General features: G+C 50.3%; 1 protein-coding gene across 2 annotated transcripts in view; it reads right to left on the bottom strand.

Annotated features, from left to right (window-relative positions):
* LOC102575674 (signal transducer and activator of transcription 5B) overlaps positions 1-26,611 on the bottom strand; it is a 65,241-nt gene extending 38,630 nt beyond the window's left edge. The window contains exon 1 of one of the 2 annotated variants that reach the window (XM_059726924.1): positions 26,491-26,611. The gene's annotated coding sequence lies outside the window, so the exon portion shown is untranslated. Of the gene's footprint in view, positions 1-12,055; positions 12,137-26,490 lie in introns of those variants that run through there. The other variant, XM_059726921.1, reaches the window with a different exon arrangement.
* Positions 26,612-27,255: the final 644 nt, after the last annotated feature.

Genomic DNA, 27,255 nt, shown 5'->3' with positions numbered 1-27,255 from the left:
ATAGAGAAGCAGGGCTGGAAGGAACCACCAGAGGTCATCTAGTCTAACCCCCTGCCTGAGGCAAGAGCATCCTTATCCAAACCATGCCATACAACTCAATCTCTTAGTAAAACTATCAGCAACCATGACAACTGCAAGACATAACACCCTAACCTGCCACAGGTAATGCAGGGGCACCATGGCAGCCAATGTTCTCCTTTTATAAAAGGTTGTTAATATACACTCAAAAGATCCCAGGTCATGCTCCTCCACTACAGAGGAAGGCAAAAAGCCCCACAATCTATACCAATTTCACCATGGAGTAAAATTCCTTCCTGACCCCAGATATGACAATCAGTCTGATCCTGAATGAAGAGGCAAGACCCTCTAGGCAGGAACCTCTGGGTTAAAGACTCAGTGGGAACACAGGCACACCCCAGGCAAAATCCCCTGCCTTTGGCTACAGCCAACACTCGATGCCTCTGGAAAGGCTTAAAAACACCCTGACACATGTAGCAGAAAGCAGGGGGAGCAACCGGCAAAGCCCGGAAGCATGGAAAATATGCATAGTAAAAGACAGGCATAGCTATTCCTAACTCATCCTCAACCAGTGGCTGTCCAAACTCTTCTTCAACACCTCCAGTGATGGAGAGTCCACAATTTCCCTAGGCAGTCTATGCCATTGTTGCCACTATTGTGTGTCTCTATAGGAATAATAAACTGAATGACATCAGGTCCTGGCTCCCATGGGCTGTGCTTCCCGGCGTATCCAGAAAGACTTTCCAGTCGGGGCAGAGGAATGAAGCATTCCACAAACAGGGTAGGAAGCCCAGGTTGCTCCCTGGGGTCCATTCAGTTATTTCCCTCTGTTCAAAGAGCTGCCCACAGGTTCAGCCAGCTTCCCAAATCATTGCTGCCCTGAGCAGGGATACCACAAAAGGCAACAGCTCCCAAGGGAGGACTGGGTGTAGTTTCTTCCACACACAGCCTCAGCGCTCATGGCTTCATATCACTGCTGGCAAGAAGTATGTTAGGAAACGCTGCTTCAGCTGGGTGAAAATGATCCCTGCAGGGGCTGCGTCTCCCCCAAGATAGCTGGGACAAGCAGGGTATTTGGAGGCGAGGGGTCAAGACCACGTGGCTCTGATGTTTCTCAGACTTGCACAGGCAGGATCAAGGAGACAGGAACCCAGCCTAGCACTTTCTGCTGACTCTGCCCCACCAGAGGGTTGGGAAAGGGCAGGCTCCTGTGGGCTGTACAGGCAGGTAGCAAAAGAAACAAACTGAGAACCTGAGACTAGGCAGGCTTGAGTCCCCTCTGTAGTTGATGCAGGAAAAACCAAGCTCTCAAGAGGTGGGAAATTCCATCCCAGGCTCTCTCTTTGAGCAGGTGCCTCCCCATAGCTTCTCAAAGAGCCCGCTGAGAAACCAGCTCTCAGAACAGCTCAGCAAGTTCCCCTGGGTGTCTGACTCACATTTCCCATGTCTCAGTGCTGAATGCAAGGGCAAGCTGGCATCTGCCATAGATTCATAGATGTTAGGGTCGGAAGGGACCTCAATAGATCATCGAGTCCGACCCCCTGCATAAGCAGGAAAGAGTGCTGGGTCTAGATGACCCCAGCTAGATACTCATCTAACCTCTTCTTGAAGACCCCCAGGTAGGGGAGAGCACCACCTCCCTTGGGAGCCCGTTCCAGACCTTGGCCACTCGAACTGTGAAGAAGTTCTTCCTAATGTCCAATCTAAATCTGCTCTCTGCTAGCTTGTGGCCATTGTTTCTTGTAACCCCTGGGGGCGCCTTGGTGAATAAATACTCACCAATTCCCTTCTGTGCCCCCGTGATGAACTTATAGGCAGCCACAAGGTCACCTCTCAACCTTCTCTTGCGGAGGCTGAAAAGGTCCAGGTTCTCTAGTCTCTCCTCGTAGGGCTTGGTCTGCAGGCCCTTAACCATACGAGTGGCCCTTCTCTGGACCCTCTCCAGGTTATCCGCATCCTTCTTGAAGTGCGGCGCCCAGAATTGCACGTAGTACTCCAACTGCAGTCTGACCAGCGCCTGATAGAGGGGAAGTATCACCTCCTTGGACCTATTCGTCATGCATCTGCTGATGCACGATAAAGTGCCATTGGCTTTTCTGATGGCTTCGTCACACTGCCGACTCATGTTCATCTTGGAGTCCACTAGGACTCCAAGATCCCTTTCCACCTCTGTGCCACCCAGCAGGTCATTGCCTAGGCTGTAGGTCTACTGGACATTTTTCCTCCCTAGGTGCAGCACTTTGCATTTCTCCTTGTTGAACTGCATTCTGTTGGTTTCTGCCCACTTGTCCAACCTGTCCAGGTCTGCCTGCAGCTGTTCCCTGCCCTCCGGCGTGTCCACATCTCCCCATAGCTTTGTGTCACCTGCAAACTTGGACAGAGTACATTTCACTCCCTCGTCCAAGTCGCTGATGAAGACATTAAAGAGTATCGGTCCAAGGACCGAGCCCTGCGGGACCCCACTGCCCACACCCTTCCAGGTCGAAGCCGACCCATCCACCACGACTCTCTGGGTGCGACCCTCCAGCCAATTCACCACCCACCGGACTGTGTAGTCATCCAAGTCACAGCCTCTTAACTTGTTCACCAGTATGGGGTGGGATACTGTATCGAAGGCCTTCCTGAAGTCTAAGTATACAACATCCACCCCTCCTCCTGTGTCCAGGCGTTTCGTAACCTGGTCATAAAAAGAGACTAGATTGGTCAGGCATGATCTGCCTGCCACGAACCCGTGCTGGTTTCCCCTCAGCATAATTTGTCCTGCCGGGCTCTCCGGGCCATCCAAGTCATGGGCAGGTGACACATGGTGCTTCCCCTGGCACCTTTTTACCTGGACAGCCCGCTGTGCGCTTGAATCCTACAGCCCATGGTTTTGCACTCAGGTACAGCAAATCTATGGCTCTCAGGGTCCCAGAGATAACATAGCAGGAGGCATCAAAAATCACACCACGCAAAGATGTGAGAGGCAAGAGCAGATGGGGCAGGGCTTACGTAGAACTCTGTGCGTAAATAAGAACAGGAGTTTTTATGGAGTTTTACACAAGCCCTTGTTCCATCTGCTATTTAGCTCTGCTCTGTCTGCTTCTCTTCCTAAGGAAGGGTACAGTGGTACCTGAAAGCTTGTGTCCCTTCCAATTACACAGCGGGTCCAATAAAAGATATCGTCCACAAAAATCTGTGCCTCTTGCATTTTTTCTGGACCACCATCAGTGCAAACATGACCCTTCTGGCAATGCACCCACAAACATAAAGGGAACGAAATCAACTGGACCCTGAAAGAGTTATTCTAAATGTTTAGAGCATTTAGCAGAGAACTACACCATTTCTAGAGATCTGTCTTACCAGGGCTACATAGTTATACAGCATAGAAAGGACGCAAGGGAACATCCTACAGCAGTGGTACCCAACCTTCTGGCCCCGCGGAACAGCTGAGTAGATCAGTCTGGGGGCCTGACTCCACACTGACACAAGCTGGCACGGAGAGCCACGCTGTCTGGCCCATGAAACTCCCCTTGGATCTGGAAATTTGGCAGTAGGGGAGGGGCAATTAATGCTACCACTGCTTCCCCACTGCCAAATTTCCAGATCCTTGGAGAGCTCCATGGGTGAGATGACATGGTTCCGCGGGCCACAGTTTGAGCACCTCCGGCTCCCCCCACACACACACAGAGGAACTTGGCTGCCTGCTGAAGTCTGCAGGACTCCACCTCCCGCAATTCGTGTGAGGCCCTTTAAAGTGCAAGTCACATTTACAGTAATTCCTGCTCAACTAAAAAGCCATTTCCGAGTCAAGCATTCTTCTTTACTGTACTCAGCAGAGTCACCACTTACTCCCCTCCCACCCACGCAGCAAGTGAAGGGAGCAGGGATTTTTCATAAGCAGAATGCTCAGGTTTTGCTGTGAGAGCAAGCAAGCTGGGAAATCCCTCACAGCTTCTTAGGAGTCTGTTTTCCCCTGCTGTCAGCAGGGAGCTCCATCCACACACTCTAGTTAAATGGACACCAGGAGCTCTGAACATCTCTATCCACACATCAGCTGGGCAAGGCACCCTGACAGTATCAGTAGCTGGTCTTGGGTGCCACATCATTCCTGCTGCTTTGTGCTCGCCTTTGGGATCACTGTCTGCATTGCAAGGTGAACAACTCTGCTACTGCCCTTCAGAATAACAATGCTGGTGTCTTCCCCTGACCACAGGTGGCAATGCTGGTCCTGAAGGGAAGCGCTGGGAAGCTAAAGGTACAGAGATCTCCAATTCCACAGCAGCCTGGATCTCAGATGCCACGGTTAGTGTTAGGAAGCCAAACCCAAAGAGGAGGTACACAAAGGGGTTTAAAGTCCCAAGCATAAAACAGCTCTGAGAAGGCAACTTAACATCCCCTCTCCCTCATCAGCATGCCAGGAATTAACCTTCTAGCCTATGAACGAAGTTGAAAGCAACCACGCCAGGGTCCTCAGGCCCAACTTCAGGCTTTAAGCGTGAGAGAAGTGCCCCAGTAACAAAACAGGCTGCAACCAGCTCCAGCCTCAAGCAGACACATCCCCACATGCCCTCAGACCAGCTTCACTTGCTCATGGGTAACGTTGCTAAGCAGCATTCAAAACAATGTGAAGTGCATGCGCCATTTGGACAACGTATGTGAAAATATGGAAGTTGGAGGACTCCGCCTCCGCTCCGTACAGCCCCAGAAAGAGAAATGAAGCCACCCTGAACACCCTCCACTCAGCACACAACAGGACACTGCCATTCAGAGCAACCCTCAGGCCTGGCCTGGCAAGAGGCTCCTGCCAGGGATGACTTTAAAAACATGCCCGGCCAAGACAGGTCAAGTCTAGTTGAGCAGCTCCTGTCCAGCTGAGCAGCATAAAGTGCTCCTGGAAATGGAAGGCATGCTGAAAACGGAGGGCATCCTTCCCAACCTGGAGTTCACTGATCACACAGCAGGCCCTGCTCCCCCGCCTCACTGCGTACACCCCAGGCCAGCAATTAGGCTGAGGAGATAGCTCCGAGTGGCCTTAAGTTCACAATGAAGAGCTGCAATCAGGTGGTCTGTTTCAGGAGCATCTAAAAGCAGCACTCGAGGGGGGCACTTAGGTTCACTCATAGCCCTCTACTCTGTGATCTTTAGTGCTCCCCAGCCAAAACAACAGGGAAAGGATGATTTTATTGGCAGCAGACCTGGGGTCAGGAGGGAAGTTGCAAAGTTGTTTGGGATGCACCTACGCTATACAATGCTAGGTAGAAGCAACATCTGCTAGCCTGGGCCAAGTACTCTGATGATGCAGTACCATGGCTTCTGGTACCCAGATTAGTGTGTGCATGGCTAACACTGCCCTGGGCTGCGTGGACAAACCTGGTGGCTCTTATTAGTCTTCCAAGGTTAAAAAAAAGAAAACTGAGAAGTCCCAACACAAATTCCATCCCATCAGCTCAGCTTTCCTTGAAGATTTTTTAAAAACAAGCTGACTCTTCTGTAGCCGGGCTGCCTACTCCCTCCCCAAACTCCTTCACCTCCGCTGGGAAACATTTGACCAAACTGTCTCCCTTTACCTTGTTCTGTATCAGGGGTGGGCAAAATGGTGCATCCAGCTGGTGGCCAGACTCCATTTCCCAGCAGCCCTTGCCCATGTCACTGCAGCCAGTGTCCATGGAGACCCCAGTATTGGCAGGGCCACAACAGCGTGGGGCCAGGGTTTCCATGGAGATCGGCCCAAGCAACACTGGCAGGGCGCAGGGCTCCACGGGGAGCTGCTCTGGGCCAGGCCAGGGCTGGGGCTGCAATTTTGCAGTGTGACAATATGGTCCAGAGCCGAGACAGACAGTGGGGCGTGCAGGATGCGATCTGCTGCCTGCATGCCCCACTAGGGCAGAGCTGCAATCCGCTGCCCGCACACCTCTGCCCGGTGCATGTGGGCAATAGATTACAGCTCTGCCCCAGCTCTGGACCATGCTGTCACTGCCAAAAGATCCCAGCCACAGAGCAGCTCCCCATCCAGTCACAGCACCCTGCCAGCACTGCTTGAGCTAGCCTCCAGGGAAACCCTGGCCCCGCACTGTCACAGCCCCACTGCTTCCGGGATCTCCATGGAAAGCAGCCGCGGAGATGCAGGCTGGGGCTTCTAGGAAATAGAGTCCCCCACGGGCCTGATCCAGCCTGCAGGCCAGACTTTCCCCACCCATGCTCTACATTCTGTAATTCTCACACACCAATAGGAGGCTGTGGAGCCTGGAGTTAAAGGCTGCAGGGTGTAACTCTAAAGCACTCTGTCCTGCTGGAGTTTTCCTCTTCTAAAGGGGGGGGGGGGGGGGGGGGGGGGGGGGGGATGATTACACATTGTTTTACCAAAGCCCTTTTCAAACACATTCTCCCAAACCTAAGCTTAACTCGGACCATCTGATCCACTAGTGCTCCCAAGCCCTTCAACCTGGTTGCTTGTCTCCACCCACACAGCCCCATATGAAGGGGTTAACTTTCCTGTGCACCTACGGTATGTACATTTACGTTCCACCCTTGCCCTGTTGCCTACAGTGAATCTGGTTGCTCTGCATATAAACTTTATGTAAGTTGTCTCCTGTCAATGCCTTTCGCTTGATTTCTTCCATTAAACCACCAGTTCCTTGAAGTTCAGTTCATCCAAAAAAGTTTGGAAAGTATCTAGTGTACAGCAGAAGCTACAGCAAATAAACTTAATTTGGTGCACTTCAGCTCTGCTTCAGTGTTTTGACTCAGAAAGTGTTTTGACCCATGTTTTGACTCAGAAAGGATGCATGCAGCACACGCAGGGGTCTGTCCTCACTAGCAGGTACAGACAAAGACACCCCAAAAGGATGGCATTCCAGCGCAGCACTACCTGACAGCCCTTGAGCAGAGCCTGCTATGCTCCAGGGGCAGCTCTGTCTGCCCATGTGAATGAAACAAGATCCTGTTTATTCCTGCACACTGTAAATAAACAGCAGCAGTCACTGGCACCCTGCAGCATGGATCCGAGTCTTGAAAGGAGCCAGCTCAGCACAGTGCAAAGGCCCTGCCCCAGAGAGTTCTATGCAGCGCCAGCCATGAGACAAAGTGAGACCCCAGTTTTAATAAAGGGCTGGAATATGGCTACAGCCTGCACAACCCTGAGAGCTACCAGGCTTTGGGCCAAAGAACAGGCAGCCACTGTTTCTAAAGACTAGAAACAGGCAACCCACCCTGCTGCTAATATAAGGTGGATCTGAAATAGACATCAAGAGACCTGGACATAAAACCCTCCAGTCAAGAGGTCCCAATTTCCTACCGCTATTCAGCAAGCCATTCTATGAGATCCTGCACAGAGCACTGACTCTCTCTGAGCCTCGGCTTCCCCCTCAGTAATAAAGGGATAGCATGCCCAATTCCTGAGGAAGGGTCACGAGGGAGCCTTGTGATGCTGAGATGCTGTCTACCTTGGTACTCCTTGCCTCTGATGAACCTGCACCAGGGCTGTCCACCCTGCTTTGAAACCACGGTAAACTGCAAGTCTGTTTGCATTGGTGTAGAGCAGATCTGCATCTGAGGAATGCATTAGTCCAGTTGCACGAGGGGATTAAACAACATGTACATCCACGGGCACAGCATTTGCACAACGCTTGGAAGGTTCATGGTGCAGCACACCTGTTATTTTAACCCCATTCAATTTTCTTTCCAGAGCCAGAAGCCATTTACAGAACAAACTCTGCTTGTCAGTATGCTGTGTTTGTCCACAGGGTCCCTCTAGCAACCATTACTGAATTTGAAAATAAAGGGGTCCTGTTTATAGCCAAGCAGAGGCCACAGCCAAAGCAATGGAAGTTCCTCTGCATTGTTTTAAAAAAAAAAAAAATTGAGGTTTCCCTTCCTTTAATTTTGCAACTTTTCAATACAGGTTTCCCTCGCTTTATGCGGGTTCTGTATGTACAAATTTGCTCTTATGCAATGACCCTTTTTATACCAAAAATTTGTTATGTGTGAGAGGTAAATTCACTCTTGTGCGATTAGTGTGGTGGAAGCCTGCAGTCAGCTGCTTTGTGCTGTGTATTGTGGGAGTGGCACGCACCAAAATATAGTCTCCTGTGTGGATCTGTGCCCCTCAATCCTTGCCTGTGACACATGTTTCTGTAGTTGCCATCCCCATTACGATAGTGCCCTGTGCTTGTGTGTATTGTCTGCTGTTGGTGAGAACCAAAATTGCCTTGTAAAAGATTTGTTACATTGTAAGGTGGGTTCCCTTTATGCGAATTCAAGTCATGTGCCATTTTCCAGGAACACATGTACAGCGTAAAGCAAGGGAAACCTGCATCTCTCCAGCCAACTCACAGGATGACACGCAAGGTGAGGGAATTTTAAACACCTACATAGTAAAAGAGCTACCAAGATGCTAACATCAAAGGGCAGTAAGTCCAAACTATTCCACTGTGCCAGTCAGTGGAGGCAGTTTCACAATGCCTGCTTTCCCCTGGCATTCCACACCAAATGCAAACTCTACAGCAGACCACAGCAACAAGGAAAACTCACACCTCCATCTTCAGGCTGGCCTCCAGGACAGGGAACCTGCCAAGCCCATGATCTCAGCTAACCTATCTATCCGCTCCTTTGTCAATGCAAACCAGCCCTGCTGAAGTCAGCAGGGAGAAGGGGAAATGAGCATTCTGACAGTCCAACACAACTCCATTCCCAGCTTCCTACAGAGCAAACACAGGGTAAAATTAACCCTGCTGTGCCAATAGCTAGATGGGCCCTGTCTTCCACCTATTGTAGAGTTAATTTGGGACAAGTCAGAGGTCAATTTCTCTATTGCATCCAGCTGGAGAACTGAATTTCAAAGCCACTCTCCCTGCTATCCCCACACAGACAAGCTGCTGGCAATGAGGCCACTGGTACTGACACTGCAAAAACTAACCAACGCATGTGCCAAGGTTTTTTGTTTTTTTTAAAGTTGAGTTTAGCCACAGGCAGTTACGCAACAACCAAAATATTTACAAAAAATTAACTCCCTGGGTCAGCTTTTCTATGAGCGTGCACACGTTTTTAACGCTTCCTCCCCACCCTGTCCTGGTTGATAGTTAGCAGGTGTGTGAAGAAGTCCCATCTTCAAAGGGCAAATGCAAAACACAGCTACAAACTGAGGTGCTGCTGCTTTCACTTTGGCTTCTGGGCAGCACAATGTGCAGACAGAGCATATTAGAAGTGCATCACTAGGCCTCAATCCAGAAGCTGGACACAGTAGATGGGCCCTTGTACATGCACACTCCCATGTTATAGGGTGGGAGGCTTTGAGTCACCTCTGCTTGAATACTTAAAGGCATGACAAAGCCCACATCCCACACTGTATAGTTCTCTTCCATGGCTGGCATGTCTCTTCTGCCCAAGGCCTCACCCGGCCCTACCTGCAAACCCACTGCCCAAAAGAGTGCGTCTACCCTTGTGAAGCCTGCAACAAAGCAGGTATGAAGAGAACTGGAGTGCTTTTGCCACCCTGTCCCATAATTTTGCATCCTGCCAGTACAAGTATTATCATTAGGGACCTACTTAAATCATGATTTTTGTGGCAACTACAAAAAACAGTAATTGCTACAAAAAATGGTGCTGGCCATGATTTCCCGCAGAATTTACCACCCCCCCCCCATGTTTATCAGAGTACAAAGATTTAATTTAAGTTCAATACTTCAATTTATAATAATATGGTAATTTATAGTATATTTCCACAGAATCTGTTATTTAATTATGCAGTTCTTGCCTCTCAGCCAAACAAAAGCAAAGGATGGGGCGCCAAGGCCCCTCTGCCAATCAGCAGCAAGGGGCAGAGTCTCTGCAAAATGCCTGCAAAATTAGCGCTGCATGCCGCAAGCAGGCCGCAAAAAACTCCTCGTCTTACTACAATTTAAGTAGGTCCCTAATTATCATTGTTAATTATGCAAATTATGACAGGACCTACAGACTTTGACCAGGTCAGGGCCTTCACTGTCTTAGCACTGCACTGGGATAACATGTATTATCTTTGTGCTTGGTCCAATCTGCAGACACCATACTGAAATAGCTATACAGACAAAGGGGATGTTTTCCCCCCCCCCGATATAATTATATCGGTGTAATCCCTTGTGTGGATTCATATTGCTGGTTGTCTCATAACAGTATATTTTATTGCTCTATCCCTACAGAACAAGGTCCCATCTCCTGGTCGTCCCAATGGCATGAAAATCTTGTTTGTCATTGCTGGTTACCACATAGAGCTAGAGGTTGATACAGACACATACAGGGACATTTGGCCATAAGAAAGTTTATTCCCCTACCTAAACAGGAACAAGCTATGTAGGTAGCAGTACATATATCCCAGTATTAACTGCGCCCACGCAAGGGGTTTTATAGGCTATACCCCCACCAAAGCACTCAGTGTTGCATTCCACAGTTTTGTATGTAGACAAGGGTGTGTGCAACACCCTCATCACCACACACGGAGCTTGCAAACCAAGAGGGAGGTTTCCCCCAAAATTATCCAATTAGACATGACTGATGAAAGGCCCTCTCTCTGCACCATGCGGCCCTGCATTTTATCTGAATCAGCCACCACCCCAGAGGGTAAGTGGATTTTCATGCAGCACATGACAGCAAGGACTTGGGACCAACTTCTGCAGCTATTTCAATGGGCAAAATAAAAGATATGCCCTAGGCAGCGAGGATGCCATGACCAACCACAGGCCAGTGCCAGTGAAAGGCAAGGACAGCTGGAGCACGGAAAAAGGCCAGGCTTCCGCCCCTTGCTCCAGCTGGGCTATTATTTTGCACCATTCGAAATGGACAACTGGGGAAAGGGAGGAGGGGAGCACTGTGGAGTTGCATGATCCAAACACAGGAGTTCAGTGCGGGGAGGGAAATGCTTCTTTCCACTTGCTGTGTTTACAACTGAGGCACAAAAGCGGGAAAGTGAAACCAACCTGCCTGTTTGAGCGGCTGGTGATGCTGGCAGCAACAGACCAGAACATAGAGCAAGAGGGTGCGGGGATCCTGCCTCCCCTGGGGCCAGCGCCTGCCAGACTCCCTGACAGAGGCCTGTGTAGCCTGTAGACCCTTGGCACTGCTGGGGTGACTGACACTGCCGTCTGTCTGCGTCTGCCAGTCAGGCTCTGTCTGCCCATCATTCAGTAGCTGTTTGTCTGCTGGGACCTGTTGGCCAGAACGCATCTTCATCTTTGCCAGTCAGTGTGCCTGTATCTGTTCCTATCAGTCAGTCCCTCTCCGTCGCTCTGTGTGCCAGGTCAGCATCCATCTGCCTGTCCATAGCTCTAGCTGCCAGGGCGTCCCTGCTAGTGTCCATCTGTCCGACCCTGGCTTTGGATGCGGGGAAGTCTCTACCAGAGTTCACATGTCACTGTCTGCCAGGGAGACCCTGCCAGTGTCGATCTGTGTCCACCGCTCTGTCTGCTAGGCGGTTTCAGACATCGTCCCAATAACTGGTGATTTCTGTCCCTCCATTGCCTGGTCTGCCCAGCAATCTCGATCTGTCTACCTGTCTGTCTCCCGGTGTGCCAGGCAGCCTCAGCCGGTGCCTGTCTGCCCATTGCTTTGCCCACCCAACAGTCTTGCCTGGTGTCTGCCCCTCTCCTAATGAGCCAGGCAGTCCGTCTCCAGGTGGGCCAGTCAGTCAGTCCTGCCCAGCGTCTGTCTGCCCGTCCATCTCCTAGCATGCTAGGCCGTCTCCACTGGTGTTTGCCCGTCCATTGCTCCGTCCACCCAGCCGTCTCACACAGCGGCTGTCCGTCTCCCGGCGTGGCGGGCAGCACCAGCTGGTGTCTACCTGCCCTGCTCCCGGCGTGGCGGGCAGTCTCCACCCGTCAGTCTACCTCTCCATTGCCCTGTCCCCCCGGCAGCGCCTGTCTGCCTGTCCATCTCCCAGCACGTCTCGCCCACTCCCCTGTCCCCCTGGCAGTCCCGGCCCAAGCCTGCCTGTCCGGCCGGCCGGCTCCCCATGTGCCTACCAGGCAGTCCCGGCCTGCGACCGCCGACACCCCTGCGCGGTGCCCGCTGCCCCCGGCCCCGCTCCTACCTCTAGCCGCGCCCGGCGGCTCCGCCCGCTGCCGCTCCTGCTCCTGCTCCCGCCGCCGCCGCCGCTGCACTGGGCTCTGGCGGCCCCGCCCCGCCCCGCCCCCTCCGCCGGCCCCGCCCCCCGCCCGCCAGCCCCTGCGCGCCTGCGCAGCCCCGGCCCTGAGGCCTGCGCTCGCGGCTCCTGGCGGGGCTTATCCTCTCCCGACAAAAAAATGGAGAGAAGGTCGAGCGAGCGGACACGCAGGGTCAGAGAGACAAGTGCCCACACGCCGACGGCACGGTGGGGGTGTGGGTCCATAGGCAGGGGCAGACAAGGCTCTTTGGGTAGATGCGGTCTCTTTGATTAGACCAACTACAAAATCATGAACCTTTTGGTTGTGGGCAAGCATCCAGTGGGCTCAGGGGGAGCATAGAAGTGGAAAGGCTGGAGGGTCTGGGATTGCAGCACGCTGGCCTGGAGTTTGGGGGCAGCCAAATCCCAAGACCGCCAGGCTCGGGTCTGCACGGAGGAGGCTTCCCCATGGGTTTGGGACTATCCGAAGCCCCCCAGCGAGAGGCTGGGACGGAGGATGCTGGGGTGGGGTTTAGAGCAACCAAGTTGTGCCTGCTCGGTTGATAGGGTTTGATTGAGTTCAGTCCCAAATCGCATCAGTTGAGCCAATTTGGCTACTTTGACCCGGAATGTGATATACACTATTAAAGAAATAGTTGGAAAAAATTGTTCTTTGCCCAAAAGCTTGCAAAGAACAAGTTTTCCAACTATCTAGTTGATCTAGTAAAAGATACCGCATTTACGCGAAGAACCTTGTCTGCTCTTTGGGCGTACCCTTTGTGTAGAGGCTGCATACGTGTGTGTCTATATCTGTGTCTATAGTTTGTCATATAGGAGTCAGACAGACGGATAACGAGCAACTGTATAGACCAGGGGTGGGCAAAATACGGCCCACGGGCCAGATGCAACCCGCCAGGCCATTCTATCCAGCCTGCGGGGCCCCTAAAAAATTTAGAAAATTAAAATTTATCTGCCCCTAGCTGCCTGTCATGCAGTCCTCGATGGCTTGCCAAAACTCAGTAAGCGGTCTGCCCCTGGTATAGACCTTGGACAAACCCTTTCTGTAGAGGTGTTTATAGTTGTTCATATAAATCTGTCTTTATCAATTTTTATATCTATAGTTTTTCCATGTAGATAGAGACATACAGAGAGAGATCTGTCTACCTATATCATGTTAAGTAAGTCCTGAGGCTGCTGAGACTATTGCGGCACCTTAGATCAGTGGTTTTCAACCTTTTTTGTACCAGGACCCATTTGTAAACATCAATGGTCAGTCCCAACCTAGTGGCCCTCACTCCCAACCTGCTGCCCTCAGGCCCCAGCCCCCCAGCGTCTGGGGCAGGGTGGGGTGTGGAGCATGGGAGGCCCCAAGCAGCCCCTCACAGGCTGAAACTGCCAGCCTGCAAGGGAAAAGCCATTTTCCCACCTTTTTCTCCTTTAAAGGAGAGTCCATTTTTAAAGTTTGTTCTCGATCCTTTCATATATTCTTGCAACCCACTTTTGGGTCACAACCCACAGGTTGAGAAATGCTGGGTTAGATGCTGCGAATCGTAGGTGATTCCTTGAGCAAACTGACCCAGTGGTGCCCAAATCCTCTCCAGGTATGGTGACCATTGGCACACAGGGCGCTCATCTGCCCTTTAACAGGTCTTGTTTTTAGTCCTGCTGGGTGCCCGCACCCCCTTCTCACCCAGACTAGCCCAAGTGGGAGCACCAGTTTAGTCACCAACAAGCCAACCATGGAACAAGGTGTACTGGTTGACATGGTACCAGATAGCAGACCAAGAGAGGTCTGACCCAACAGGGATCTCCCTATATAGATAAACAGATACAGAGGTACATTTATACAGACAACTGTACAGACCCAGGACAAACCCTTTATGTATATGAAAAACTATACAGACCTCTACATTTATCTATCTTTATCCATATTTATATCTATAAAGGGTTTGTCCAAGGGACTGCATTCAGATAATCTAGTGTTTATTTATATTTATCTCTTTATATCTATATTGCTATCTCTCTACACCAGCTCTTAGTTTTCACTGGTTTTTTTTCTAGATTCCAGAAAAGTAATGGAGCAGGGAGCTGAGTATAAAGGGATGCTACTGCTGACAATGCATCATGTCCCTTTAAGGAGACAGCCCACGCACAAGATAACAGCCTATTCCTGTGGCAGCTGGTAGAGCTACACCTCTAGCTAGTGACCATAATTCCAGTGGTTGTCAACCTTTTTAGACTTGAGGACCCCTTTGGAAAATGCCAGCTTAGTTTTCACTTGTCAAAAAAATAAAAAAACCCAAACTACTGAAAAAATACTAGTGCAATTCTTCAGTTGCAAAGAACTCAGAAAGCCCACAACAAGGTAGGATGGTTTTAACACTATGGGTTGCTATTTGAAATGTCATAGATTTCATAGACATTAGGACTGGAAGGGACCTTGGAAGAACATCTAGTCCAGCCCCCTGTCCCAGGGGCAGGAAGTCAGCTAGGGTCAAAGGATCCCAGCAAGATAAGTGTCCAAACATTTCTTAAAAGAGTCCAGAGCAGGTAGTTGCACCACTTCTGGAGGGAGCCTATTCCAAGGCTCGGGGGCTCAGACAGTAAAGAATTTTTTCATTATGTCCAGCCTAAAATGGTCTTGGAGGAGTTTGTGACCATGGGACCTTGTCATCTCTTCGGGCACTCTGGTAAACAGGTGTTTCCCCAGATCCCGATACACTCCCCTTATATATACTTATAGGCTGCCACCAGGTCACCCCTGAGCCTGCGCTTCTCCAGGCTGAAGAGTCCCATGGCTCTCAGCCTCTCCCCATAAGGCCTGTTCTCCTGCCCTCTGATCATGCGCGTGGCTCTCCTTGACTCTCTCAAGCTTCTCTGCATCCTTCTTGAATTGTGGAGCCCAGAATTGGATGCAGTACTCCAGCTGTGGCCTCAGCAAGGCCAAGTACAGCAGGAGGATGACATCCTGAGATTTGCTTGAGAAGCATCTGTGGATGCAAGCCAGAGTTTTATTCGCTTTACCAGCTGCAATATCGCACTGGTGGCTCATGTTCATCTTGTGCTCAATCATGACACCCGCCCCACTGAGTCCCTTTCAGCCACGGTGCTAACGAGCCATAGCACTGCTGAGACTATAACCATGATGCAGGGTTTTTTTCCCTCTGAGGTGGAGTACCTTGCATTTTTCCGTATTGAATGTCATCAAGTTTTTATCCACCCACTTTCTAAGCCTATCAAGGTCAGCCTGGATCACTAGCCTATCCTCAGGTGTGGACGCTCTATCCCAAAGTTTGGTGTCATCGGTGAACTTGGCCAGTCCACTTCTGACACCAGTGTCCACATCATTAATAAAGATGTTAAAGAGTACAAGTCCAAGGACGGAGCCATGGGGGACACCACTGGTCACGGAGCGCCACGATGATTCACTTCCATCAACTACCACTCTCTGGGTCCGACTTCAGAGCAATTCCCCAGCCATCAAACTGTGATGTAGCCAAGGCTGCAGTTGGCCAATTTTTCCATGAGGAGATCATGGGATGCCAGATCAAAGGCTTTTTTAAAGTCCAGATATATGCCATCAATCTCTGCTTCCTTGTCCAGGTGATATGCCACCTGGTCAGAGAAGGAGATGAGATAGGCTTATTGCGGGTAGGTCTTGCCTGACCAGTGCTGACTGTTCCTCAGGATGTTGCCATCAGACAGCTTGTCAAGAATGGTCTCTCATAATTTTTTCCAAACTCTTCCCAGAGATTGAGGTCAAGATGATTGGACTGTAGTTCCCCAGATCTACTTTCTTCCCTTTCCTGAAGATAGGCACTACATTGGCCTTCTTCCAATCTTTGGGTACTTCACCTGAGCACCACGAGTTCTTGAATATCCTTGCCAGTGGCTGGACTATGCTGCCTGCCAGCTCCTTAAGTATTCTGGGGTGCAATATGTCAGGACCAGCTGACTTGAAGGTGTCCAACTTTTCAAGGTGTTCCTTTACAAGGTCCACACTGATGTTGGGTATAAATTCACCCTCATCCTGGCCATCCCGCATCATGATAGGCAGGGCAGTCCCTTTGGGCTGGTGAAAAAATGATGCAAAGTACCCATTAAGCAGGTTGGCTTTTTCCTGAGTGTTGGCTGTCAGTTAAATTTGTTTATTATTATTATTATATATTCCATTTGGTTTAGCAGGGGTCCAATGTTGCCCTTGCTTTTCTTCCAACTCCCCACATATCTGAAAAATATTTTTTTATTGTCCTTGTTACGTGTAGCCAGTTGGAGTTCGGTTGCAGCCTTGGGTTTCCTGGTTTCATAGTTGGTAGGGTCAGAAGGGACCTGATCAGATCATTAAGTCCGACCCCCTGACATGGGAGGAAAGAGTACTGGGGTCAAATGACCCCAGCAAGGTGTTTATCCAGCCTCCTTTTGAAGACCCCCAGGGTAGGGGCAAGCACCACTTCCCTTGAAAGTTGGTTCCAGATCCTAGGCACCCTGACTGTGAAGTAGTGCCTCCTGATATCTAGACTGAATCTACTCTCCGTCAACTTATGGCCGTTATTCCCTGTTACTCCCAGTAGTGCTCGGGGGAACAGGGACTCTCCCACTGCCTGCTGGTCTCCCTTGGCCAGTTTATAGATGGCCACCAGATCCCCTCTCAGCCTTCCCTTGTGGGGGCTGAACAGGTTCAGGTCTTGTAGCCTCTCCTTGTACGGCCTACCCTCTCAATGCTGTCCACATCCATCCTGAAATGCAGCGCCCAGAACTGGACGCAGTACTCCAACTGCGGCCTGACCAATGTTATATAGAGGGGGAGGATCACCTCCTTTGACCTGCTGGTGATGCATCTGTGGATGCATGACAAGGTGTGGTTAGCCTTCCTGTGTCCCCAGATTGGCAGTTCATGTTCATCTTGGAGTCTATAATGACTCCAAGATCCTTTTCTCCCTCTGTGCTGGCAAGAAGGGAGTTCCCCAGCCTGTAGGTATGCTGCTGGTTCTTTCTCCCTAGGTGCAGTACCCTGCACTTGTCAGTATTGAACCCCATCTTATTCTCATCTGCCCACCCTTGCAACCTGTCGAGATCCAATTGCAGCCTGTCCCTCCCTTCTAGCATGCTCGCTTCTCCCCACATCTTAGTGCGTTTCACCCCCTTGTCCAAGTTGCTGTTGAAGATGTTGAACAGTGAGGGCCCAAAAACCGAGCCCTAGGGGACCCCACTGCCCACATCCCTCCAAGTCGAAAATGACCTGTCCACCACCACTCTCTGGGTGCGGCCCTCCAGCCAACTGGCGACCTATCTGACTGTGTAGGCATTGACACCACAATCTCCTAATTTTTTAACAAGAATGGGGTGAAAGACAGTGTTGAAAGCCTTTCTAAATTCCAGAAAGACTACATCCACTGCGACACCTGTGTCCAAGGATTTTGTGACCTGGTCATAGAAGGCCACCAGGTTGGTCTGACAGGACCTGCCTCTAATGAACCCATGTTGGTTGCCCCTAAGCATACACTCCCCTGCCTGCCCCTCACACATGTACACCTGGACCAAGGTAAGACAAACAAGCCTATGATTTCCTGGGTGGTCCTCCTTCCCTTTTTTGAAAATGGGGACCACATTGGCCCTTTTCCAGTCCTCTGGCACCTCACCAGAGCACCACAAGTGCTCATAAAGCCGTGCCAGGAGTCCCGCAATGACCTCTGTTAATTCCCTCAGCACTCTGGGGTGGAGATAATCTGGACCTGCTGATTTGAACATGTCCAGTCCCACCAGCGATCCTGGGGGAGTAGGTTCACTCCCTACAGGTACAGAGTAGTGCAGAATACTCCTCCTTAGTGGTGATTCTCATCTTCCATCCTTTATAAGCCTCTTTTTAGATGTAGGAGGTCCATGAGTTCCCTGCTGAGCCAAGGGGGTTACTGTGCCCTTTTGCTGCCTTTCCTCCGAGATAGGATGGACATCCCTTGTGCTTTCAGGATCGCTCCTTTAAAGGAGCAACCACTCATCTTGGACTCCCCTCCCAGTCGAGGCACGGCCCCTTGGGACCTCAACAACAAGCCTCCTGAGCTTATCAAAGTCAGCTTTCCCGAACTCGAGGACTTCTGCATTGCTGACTAACTTGCCAGCTTTGCGATGGATAGTAAAAGTGATCAGCTCATGGTCAGTCTCCCAGCTTTCCTTCAATTCTTAGGTTGTTGACTAGACCATCCCCTTTGGCCAGTACCATGTCCAGCAGCACTTTACCTCTTGTCAGTCCATAGACTTCTTGAGTCAGGTAGAGATCGTCCACTCACGTGAGGAAGCTTTGTGATCATTCGGATTTGGCCAAGTGCTCTTCCCATGAGATGTCCGGGTAGTTGAAGTCTCTCATGACGACCATGTACTGAAAATGTGCAGCCTCAGCCAGTTTCCTGGTGAATTCCTGGTCAAGCTCTTGTTCCTGATTAGGAGGTCTGTAGTAGACTCTTACTATTGTGTGCCCTGTGCCACGTTCCTGATGTATTTTAACCCAGAGGGTCTCCAGCCATCCTCCATGGGTGCCAACGTCAGCTTGCAGGGATGTGTAGCTTTCCTTGACAGAGAGCGCTACACTTCCCCCCCCCCTTTTTTGTGTGTAAAAACAAACAAACAAACAAACAAAAAACTCTTCTGTATAGGGTGTAGTCATCTATACCTGTGGCGTAGTCATAGGTGGAGTCCCACCAGGACTCTGTTATCCCTATGAGATTGTAGTCATTCTTGTTTAGCAGGAGGACCAGTTCCTCCTATTTTTCCCCCAAGCTCCTGGCATTGGTGTGCAGACACATAAGTGTCCCATTGGAAGCCCTAGGCTTCCTTGCACTCCCAGGAGGACACCATTCCAGGGCTGGGGTAGGTTTGTCTTGTGAATTGTGTTTGCACACCAACTGCACTAACACATTGCGCCTTGCAGCACCCTTGAAAAGATCTCAAAGCACCCTGGCTGAGAATCACTGATCTATGACATCAGTAACACCAAGCATTCCCTTCCCAGGAGCTAAAGTTAAAAAGGAACCACATATTAACATTTCCCAGCATCTTAGGCCCCTGCGTGCAGCCTGAACCAACAGACCTGCTGGAAATATTTTCCCTTGTCACTCCCCCCACCTCCTTGTGGTAAACAAGCACCTCACAATAATCCCCAGGCAGCAGCACCTTCCCAGTGTTGGGCTGGACCTAGGTCTGGGTGTCATTTCCAGCACCTTGGCTGTATGCTGTAAAGAGTTAATGTGCAACACAGCTCATCTCTGAAGCATCGGACGCCTGGCAGCAGCATCCCAGGAGAAGAAAACAAGTCTTCTCATGCCCTTACATCCTTGGGTCTGCCTCAACAAATAATGCCACCCCACTCAGTATCATTCAGAATGTGGATGCCAGGAACATTTCTTTTTCCAGATGTTTTGACATGTTCCCTTGTCTCTCTGTACCTTGCCTTTATTTTATCAAAAGCATATCTGAAATTCCACAAGTAGTTCACTTGTGGAACTCATTGCTACCAGAGGCTATGGAAGCAGATAATTTAACTGCATTCAGAAGGAAATCCAGCAAATTCATGGATAGGTCCATGAGCCAGTATTAAGTATGATAGCCAGGGGTGTAACCTCCATATTAGGCCTTAAGCAGGGGGTTGGACTAGATGATCTACAGCGGTCCCTTTCAGCCCTACTTCTTTATGAAACTGTATGGGGAGAGGGGCAGTGGATGGATCAGGTTGGACAGACTGCACAAATACTCCTCCCCTTAGCATCCAGTTTCTAGCACCATGAAATGCAGGACACTGGGCTAGCTGGACCTGCAGTCCAAAGCAGTGTAGCATCTAACTTTGCTTTGTATTTACTGTTCCAGGCCCTTCTTGTCCTTTTCTCCCTCTCTAGCCAGATATCGACTCCCACCTCTGATCAGCCCGTGACGTCCACTTCCAGGCACTGCTTGTTATATTTGCAGACAAGTACTTTCATGCTTTCTCCCAGGCTAGGCCTCTACCACTAGAAGAAGCTTCCTGAAAAACACCCACAAGAATAACTCATCTTTTTTCAAAACACTTTGTTTTTTTCAGTGATGCCTACAAAATAATTTGAAAATTGTTGAGCTACAGCTGCACTAAGACTCCTAGCTCTCATGCTGATTATTATGGTCTTGTTGTTTCCTTGTCCTCCTGTCAATGCCCATCCATCATCTTATATTTAGGTTGCAAGTATGTTAGGGCAAGTGCTTTTCCAACAGACAAATAGACAGTTGCATAAGAAACAGACACTTCTTTTATTGAAAGACAGAGGTTTCTTTTGAATGCATTATTCATTAACGTAAATTAGATATAAATAAAGGTAAACACAGAAGTGTAACAATGTGGCTGGATGCCTGGGGCAGCTGCCACATTTCCAGTTGCACACACTGGTGCAATTGTATGGCTACAACAGGGTTTTTCTCTGTGCCCCCTGCCCCACCACACAGGTTAGCACTTGGGGTGGCTCCCAGGTAATTGCCCCCAAATCCTGTGGTTCTTCTGACTTCCTTTGTTATGGTTGATCAGCTAAGGCATGACAAGCCTGTTTGACATCAAGGGCATGGTTAGGGTTCTCAGTTCTGCAACTCTTTCCAAGTTTCATTGAGCGTTCATGATGAGTGCGTGTCCATCTTGGTCTCAGCAGTTATCACCGTAAAGCACAAAGTTTAAATACCTCTGGAGAGAAGAACAATCCTTACCACTCCAGCAAATACCAGCCCTCAGAAGACCCAGGACAAAACTGAGTTGTAAAGGGGTGTTTTTTCCACTAGTTTGTGCCTGCTGAACAAGCAGCTGGGTTCTGTTCATGCCTAGGTGCCAAGGTACAGCCATTAAGCCCTGATATCCCAGCTGCATGGGTCACTGCAGTGACAAATCTGAATTACAGCTGGTGACTGCTTTCCCCAAGTGCTGCCAAGACATTGTGTTGTGTAAACAGGCCCCTAGGTGTTACTGGTGTCCCAGGCAAGGGAACATTGGGTTCGTGAAGATGAGAAGGAAAGAGAGAGTTGAGCAATATAGCCGGTAATTTGTGGCTCTCCTCTCTCCCTTTAAGTTTGCAGGCTGTTCGCAAGCAAGCAATAAATAGTGTTTCTTTTTGGTGCCACTTGTCCCTTCCCAGCAAACTTCCATGTGGTGCTTTCCAAGAACAGGGACCCTCCCTCCTGCCCCACAGCCAGGGAAGGGGGACAGGAGAGCAGCTGCTACCAAGGGGTGGCAGATAGCATTGTAAAAGAAAGGGCATTGTTGCAGTGTGCCCAAACAGTGCCAGGTATTAGGCAGCACAATGAGATGCAGCTGCCTCTGTCTCAGCAACTACTAGTGCCATAAGGAAGGAGCCGTTTTGGCTTTTCTGCCTAGGCTGCTGACAGGCTAATGGCCTAGAGACAGCCCTGCTCCAACAGTCCCTGGGTTTTCTGTGTTACAGGAAGCAATACTCATGTATTTGTTTCTGCTTCAGTGCTCTGGCTGGCCACATGGGATTTCCTGGGCTTTTACTTTCATTACCAGCCATGCCCGTTGTGGCCTGTGAGCAGTTCTGTAAACACATCAGCCTCCCAAGGCCTGGAAAGCAATACCTCAGCTCCATCACACTCACACACATTTCAACATGAGCATCCAGTCATATCTTCTCAAGTGCTGGCCCCAGGTTTCTGCTGAGCTTGTAACAAAACAATATGGGTTTCCCCACCCCCAAAGTAGCCAACTTGTAGCATCCCATCATCAGGCACTGGTACCTTTCTCATGCAACAGATGCATCCTTAAGTGTCTGACATCTCAAGAGGAAGCTTCTGGCTCGGTGAGCTTTTCAGAAACAGAAACCAGGCTTCCACATCCTTAACAGTTGTGTCTTGAAAGAAGAAAGGAAACACAACCAGCAGCCCCCCCAACTGCCTGGAAGAACCTTGGAATAGCCTGTGAAAAGGGCAAAGTTCAATCCTAGCACTGCAATTAGCCAAGAAGTTTGTTGTCAAGAAGAGGACCTGGCTTCCCGAGCCATAGAAGAGCACAAAAAGGCCTTTCCTTTCCCTCTGTCCCTTCTATTTTGTCTCCCTGCGTAAAGGGGAATGGTCATTATAGTATTAAATTGTTTAAATAACATTCACAGGATGCCCATTTACATAGACAGCATTCTAAGAATGCTAAGAGTAGATCCCCATGTTTTGCCTTTGTACATCTACATCTAACGCTTCTCTATTAAACATGTGCATACATCCGTGTGTGGGGGTATTTTCAGATGCAACAATACGAGGCATTTGGAAATAGGAGCTTTCCATCATGCCTTGCAAAAACACCACACTGCTACCAAGGCTGTACAGACAGCACAGTTGAGCATTAAATCCAATGTCTCCATGTTCTATTGGGCTGTTCCAGACTGTCAAAATAATTGTATGACATGGACTTGGCCATCCCAATGTGTTAAGACTGGAGGATGCCTCTTCTCTAAACTTTGTCTGCCCAGGCTGAGAGCATTCTGCCATTACCCCATCAACTTGGAAGAGACATTAACAAGCCTTGGTGCCCGTTTCAGGTCGTCAAACACAGCAAGGGGGGATTCTGGCTTTCTGGAGTCCTTCATGTATCCAACAAGGGGAAATGCTGCTCTGCCTTTGGTGGAAAGCCAAACTCACTGGGATATTTCTTGGCAAGAGGCCTTAGAAACAAAGTCCATAGGAGCCTTTGAAACCATGGGAGATTAAAAGTGGCAAGGTCCACCAATGCTTCCTCCATGGGGAATGGGTTAAGGTGGACATGCCTACCCATGTCCTCTTGCTGGTTATCTGCAAAAGGTGAAGTGCAGCCTTGTGACAAGGTTCAGTAAGAGCCTAGCCACCTCCTCAGTTCACTTATCTTTTCTTGTACCTTCCCAACATCAACATGGAGTTCTTTCTACTCCAGCCACGAAACCAGTGTCAGGGAAGGGGAGTAGCTATTCATGGACTCGGAGCAAATGGGACTCAAGCTAGCCACTTTTCTGCAGCACAGTAGCACACCTGGAACCTGGAGTGAGTGAGGACCATGGGGTGGAATAGAAATTACATCCTCAGTCACCATGAGAGGAGGTCTTGCCTCTCCAGGGTTGGGTGTGGACAATGCCTTAGGAGGGTTCTCAGAAGCTGTTGGGGGCCTAACCAGGATGTGGCAAGTCAGGACTCACTGCCAAGAAGTCCAAAGCTCAGGCATCAAGCAGGAGGTAGAAAACTAGGAGCTAGACAAAGATGCAGGCAGGAACTAGGCAGGGATTCAGCTACAAACAAGAGCTAGAGGTTTAGCTACAGTCATTTAAGGAACACCAAGTAGCCAAGGAATGCTGAGGAGATGGCCACTTATATCCAGGCAGCCACATCCATGCAGACAGGCATTAAATCAGGCCTCCCAGGCAATTGGGGCCAACTGAGAGCCAAGTCTTCCTGGTTCCTAAAAGCAGGCAACAGCTCTCAATCCACACTGAAAAGGGACCTAAAACAATCCCTCCAAGCCTGTGCACTGGGCTCTGCACCGTCTTCATCTTCCCCCTCCTCCCCTACTTGAAGGAGATTAAACTCCTCCTTTTCCAGCAGTCCACAAAAATCCTCAAGCCCTTTGTACGAGAGAGATTCCTGTCTCCTGCCAAGACAGAAAAGGAGCCCATTCTTTCTTTATGGCAGGGTCTAGCCCCATGTTACAAAAACATCCTCAGCTCCAGGCCCCCCTCCAAGCTATCCCGCAGCCTGAACAGTGTGACATTTTTGGTGTTATCCTGTTTCCTTTCCCAGCATGCCTTGCTCTTGGGCCAACCACTCCAGTTCTTCTTTTACTGCAGCTCCCTGAACTCCCCCGATTTGAGAGCAAGCCAGACTGGAGCTAGGCTTTGACCCCCTGTTGCAGGCCAATGCCCTCCATGACAGTCCCCAACACACAGAGGAGGGATTTGTATTAGCCCTATCTCCATTGCTGCAGTCCAAAGGTGGAGGCCTTATTGACCTGAGGAGGGGTAGGAGTAGTGGGAGGAGAGAGCCAGAGGCACAGCCTTGGGTGTGCAAGCAATGGTGAACTAATGCTTAGCTCTTAATGACAGTGCCTCAAAGCACAGCCTACGCTCCAGCTATTAAAGTAGCACATGGCTATGTGAATGTCTGGAACAGGAACCCTACCCTGAAAATGCGAGAAACTCAAGTATAGACCAGAGGTTCTCAAACTGTTGTCTGTGGACCACCACTGGTCTGCAAGCTCCATTCAGGTGGTCTACAGAAAGGTGACCCAAGGCTAAAGCTGACAAACATTATACCTGACTTCCTAGAACTTTGCTAAAAAACAGGCACATCCATCACATTAGAAAGGCAAGACTACTGATATTAATAAGAGTTGTGTGCTTTGATTTGTAGAATTTAAAAAGTGTATTAAGTAGTCCGCCAAGACTCTCAGCAATTTAAGTGGTCCGTAAAAAAGATAGAGAGTTTGAGAACCACTGGCATAGACAAAAGCTTGCCCAAGCCTATGCTGTGTGTCACTGATAGAGTTGGGAATAAATCCAGGAGTCCAGGCTTCCAGCCCTCTTGTTTATAACCAAGAGATCCCATTCCTTTGGACAGCACTTAACTTCCTAACTCAGTACTTGCTCCTCCAGGCCCTGCTAGCCCTTGATAGGGGGAAAAAAAAAAGAAGTGACAGCCCCACAGGGCTGTTCATTCCAGTGCCAGGGAAAGGTGCAATAATACCAGAGATCCCCAGCCCCATCATGCCGGAGCTCAGCTTTTCAGGGCCATTTTCTGTTTCAGTCAACAAAAACCACACTTTGCCCTAGTGGAAACAGGTCTTCAAACAGCATGGTGCCCCCTCCACCCAGCACAGTCTTTAGAAACATCTGAGAGAGGTGCCAAAAGCTCCCCTTCTGCCCTGCAAAGGGTGAAGAGCGAGGGCTGGCTCCGACCCAAGGCTGTGTGGAACAACTGATTGCAAGGGGAGAGAAGTGGAATTCCCAGGCATGACCTTGGTTTGCAGGAGATCTTCCCAATCCCTCCCACCTAGGAAAACAAGGCAGAGGCATCAGCACACCCTTTATTGCTGGGCTGACACTGCTACTACTGTCCTTTCCACAGGCACAAGCAGTAGCTGCAATGTATTTGGGTAGTGAACTTTGTTCTGCAAGAGGCTACCACCAGGGTACTCAGGCAGCTGCTTAAATCCCAGCAGTCTCACTGCTGACACAAATTGGCAGTCATTGGCCTATAGTTAATGTCCTCTGTTCCTGGTTTGATAGCCAAGTCGGAAAGGCAAGCTTCCCACCTCCAGCCATCATCTCATTCCCCACCTCCAGCCCTGGTGACACCCACTTGGACAGAAGAGGCAAGAGTTGAGCCCTTGGCCTCCTGCTACCTACAATCAGGACTAGCTAGTAGGGTAGCCACTGCCACTAGGACTCCCATGCACTCAGAATGAGACCAACAGCTCCAGACTGAGCTGCCAGATTTGATTTATGGTTTGCAGGTGCTGGCTCTATACCATGCCCTCAAGCTATCAGAGCCCACCTCTGCCCTGTGCACAGACTCAGAGGGCATGTGTCCATCCCCCCCATGCCTGCCCCAGGGGTGCATACAGCAGCAGGAGCCCCCTGAGTGAGCCACCTAGGCTCCAACCCTCCCACAACCTGCCCCAGGGCCCCATTCACCCCAGCCCCTCCCTCACCATGGGGGCCTCAATCTGGTCTCTTCCCCACCCCCAACCCTTCCCTTCCACCTACATACTTACATGCTAGGTTCTGCTCCACAGGTGGCTGGGTCAGGCTGAGTTCCTGGCCTCCTGCAGGCTCCAGCTGCTCATTTATGTCTGTGTGCACCCCTCCCCCTGCCCTGCTGCAGCTGCCCAGAGCCCACATGCAGGCTGCCTTGTGGTCCCCTGTACTGCCATTGCCCTATATTGGGGGGGGGGGGGCAGCAGGCTAAGCCCCATTAGTCCCAGCCTTCCACTGCCTGTGCCTGGGAGTGCATGCAGCTGCAGGAGCCACCCTCTCCCCATTTCTGCACGTTCACCACCCCCCTCCCCAAACAAGCCACTTGCAACTCCATCCCATGCCCCACCCTAGCTAGGCACCATATGTTAGTACCTCTCTTCAGCCAAGGCAGATGTGCCACTCACCCCCCCTGTGATAGCACTCTCTCTGGCCCCTGTAGCTGCTCCCCTCTGGCACTGGGGCTTTAGACAATTGTGTGCCCCCTCTGGGCACTAGTGAGGCCTCCACCTCCCCTTATAGCCTCATCCCAAAGCCACCAGAGAAAATGACAACAAACATAAGTCCCTGGACCAGAACATAACAATAACAACAGAAACCACTTTGCCCCTTTAAGAAAGCTAACTTCACCCTGAGTATTGTGTGCTTCCTAGTTCTGGGTACCTTAATAGCTCTCCAGGAGCTCATAGTCTTGCAAGCAACAGATCAGGCACCCAAACACCTCTGGATAACTCTCCCATGCAAGAGCTCCTTTCTCTGACAATTGCCAGAAAACTAACACTTAGCAGCCCCAGCCCTGGGGCTTATATGTGCCCAGGGCCCCGCCTGCTTCCGGTCAGCTGATCATGTGCAGGTGCCAGCTAATTCCCTTATTAGCCTGCTGCCCCAGCAACCTGCAGCTGTGGAGCTTTGCCTAGTTGGCAGGGCTCTCTGTCTAGGCTGCTTCTACCTTTAAAGGAGCAGGCACAGTTCAGTGCCCTGCGACACCTTCCAACATGTGGAAGGTCCTCACAGCAGCTGATGGATGATTAACACCAAGACCTGGAGAACTTGTGACACCTGCCTTTCCAGCACAAAAAGCCTTTCGTTGTCGGTGGTATATACTCAGGGAACTGTCTAATGCACGTGAGGCTGATGGATAAGACTGAGTTGGTGCCAATAAAAAGTCCTGGCTTTAATCCCAACCCTGATATCTCATCTCCCAAACTTGGAAGGCCAAGAAGATGATGCACTGAAGGGAGAAGGAGAAGCTACCTTTTGCTGTCCAGCTGACCAAGGGGAGGGGGTTCTGGATGGCTCCCTGTGCAGTCCTCATTGGAAGGAAGGGTCTCTTGTAGCCTTTCCTGCAGTGTCCATCACTGAGGTGTCCAGGCACTGTAGGCAGGGTTAGGGTGCAAGAAAGATGGTTGCAATGAGAAACCCTCCATG

This window comes from Alligator mississippiensis, chromosome 4, assembly GCF_030867095.1.
Source record: "Alligator mississippiensis isolate rAllMis1 chromosome 4, rAllMis1, whole genome shotgun sequence".
Lineage (NCBI taxonomy): Eukaryota > Metazoa > Chordata > Crocodylia > Alligatoridae > Alligator > Alligator mississippiensis.
This window is presented reverse-complemented; position numbering and strand designations above follow the sequence as displayed.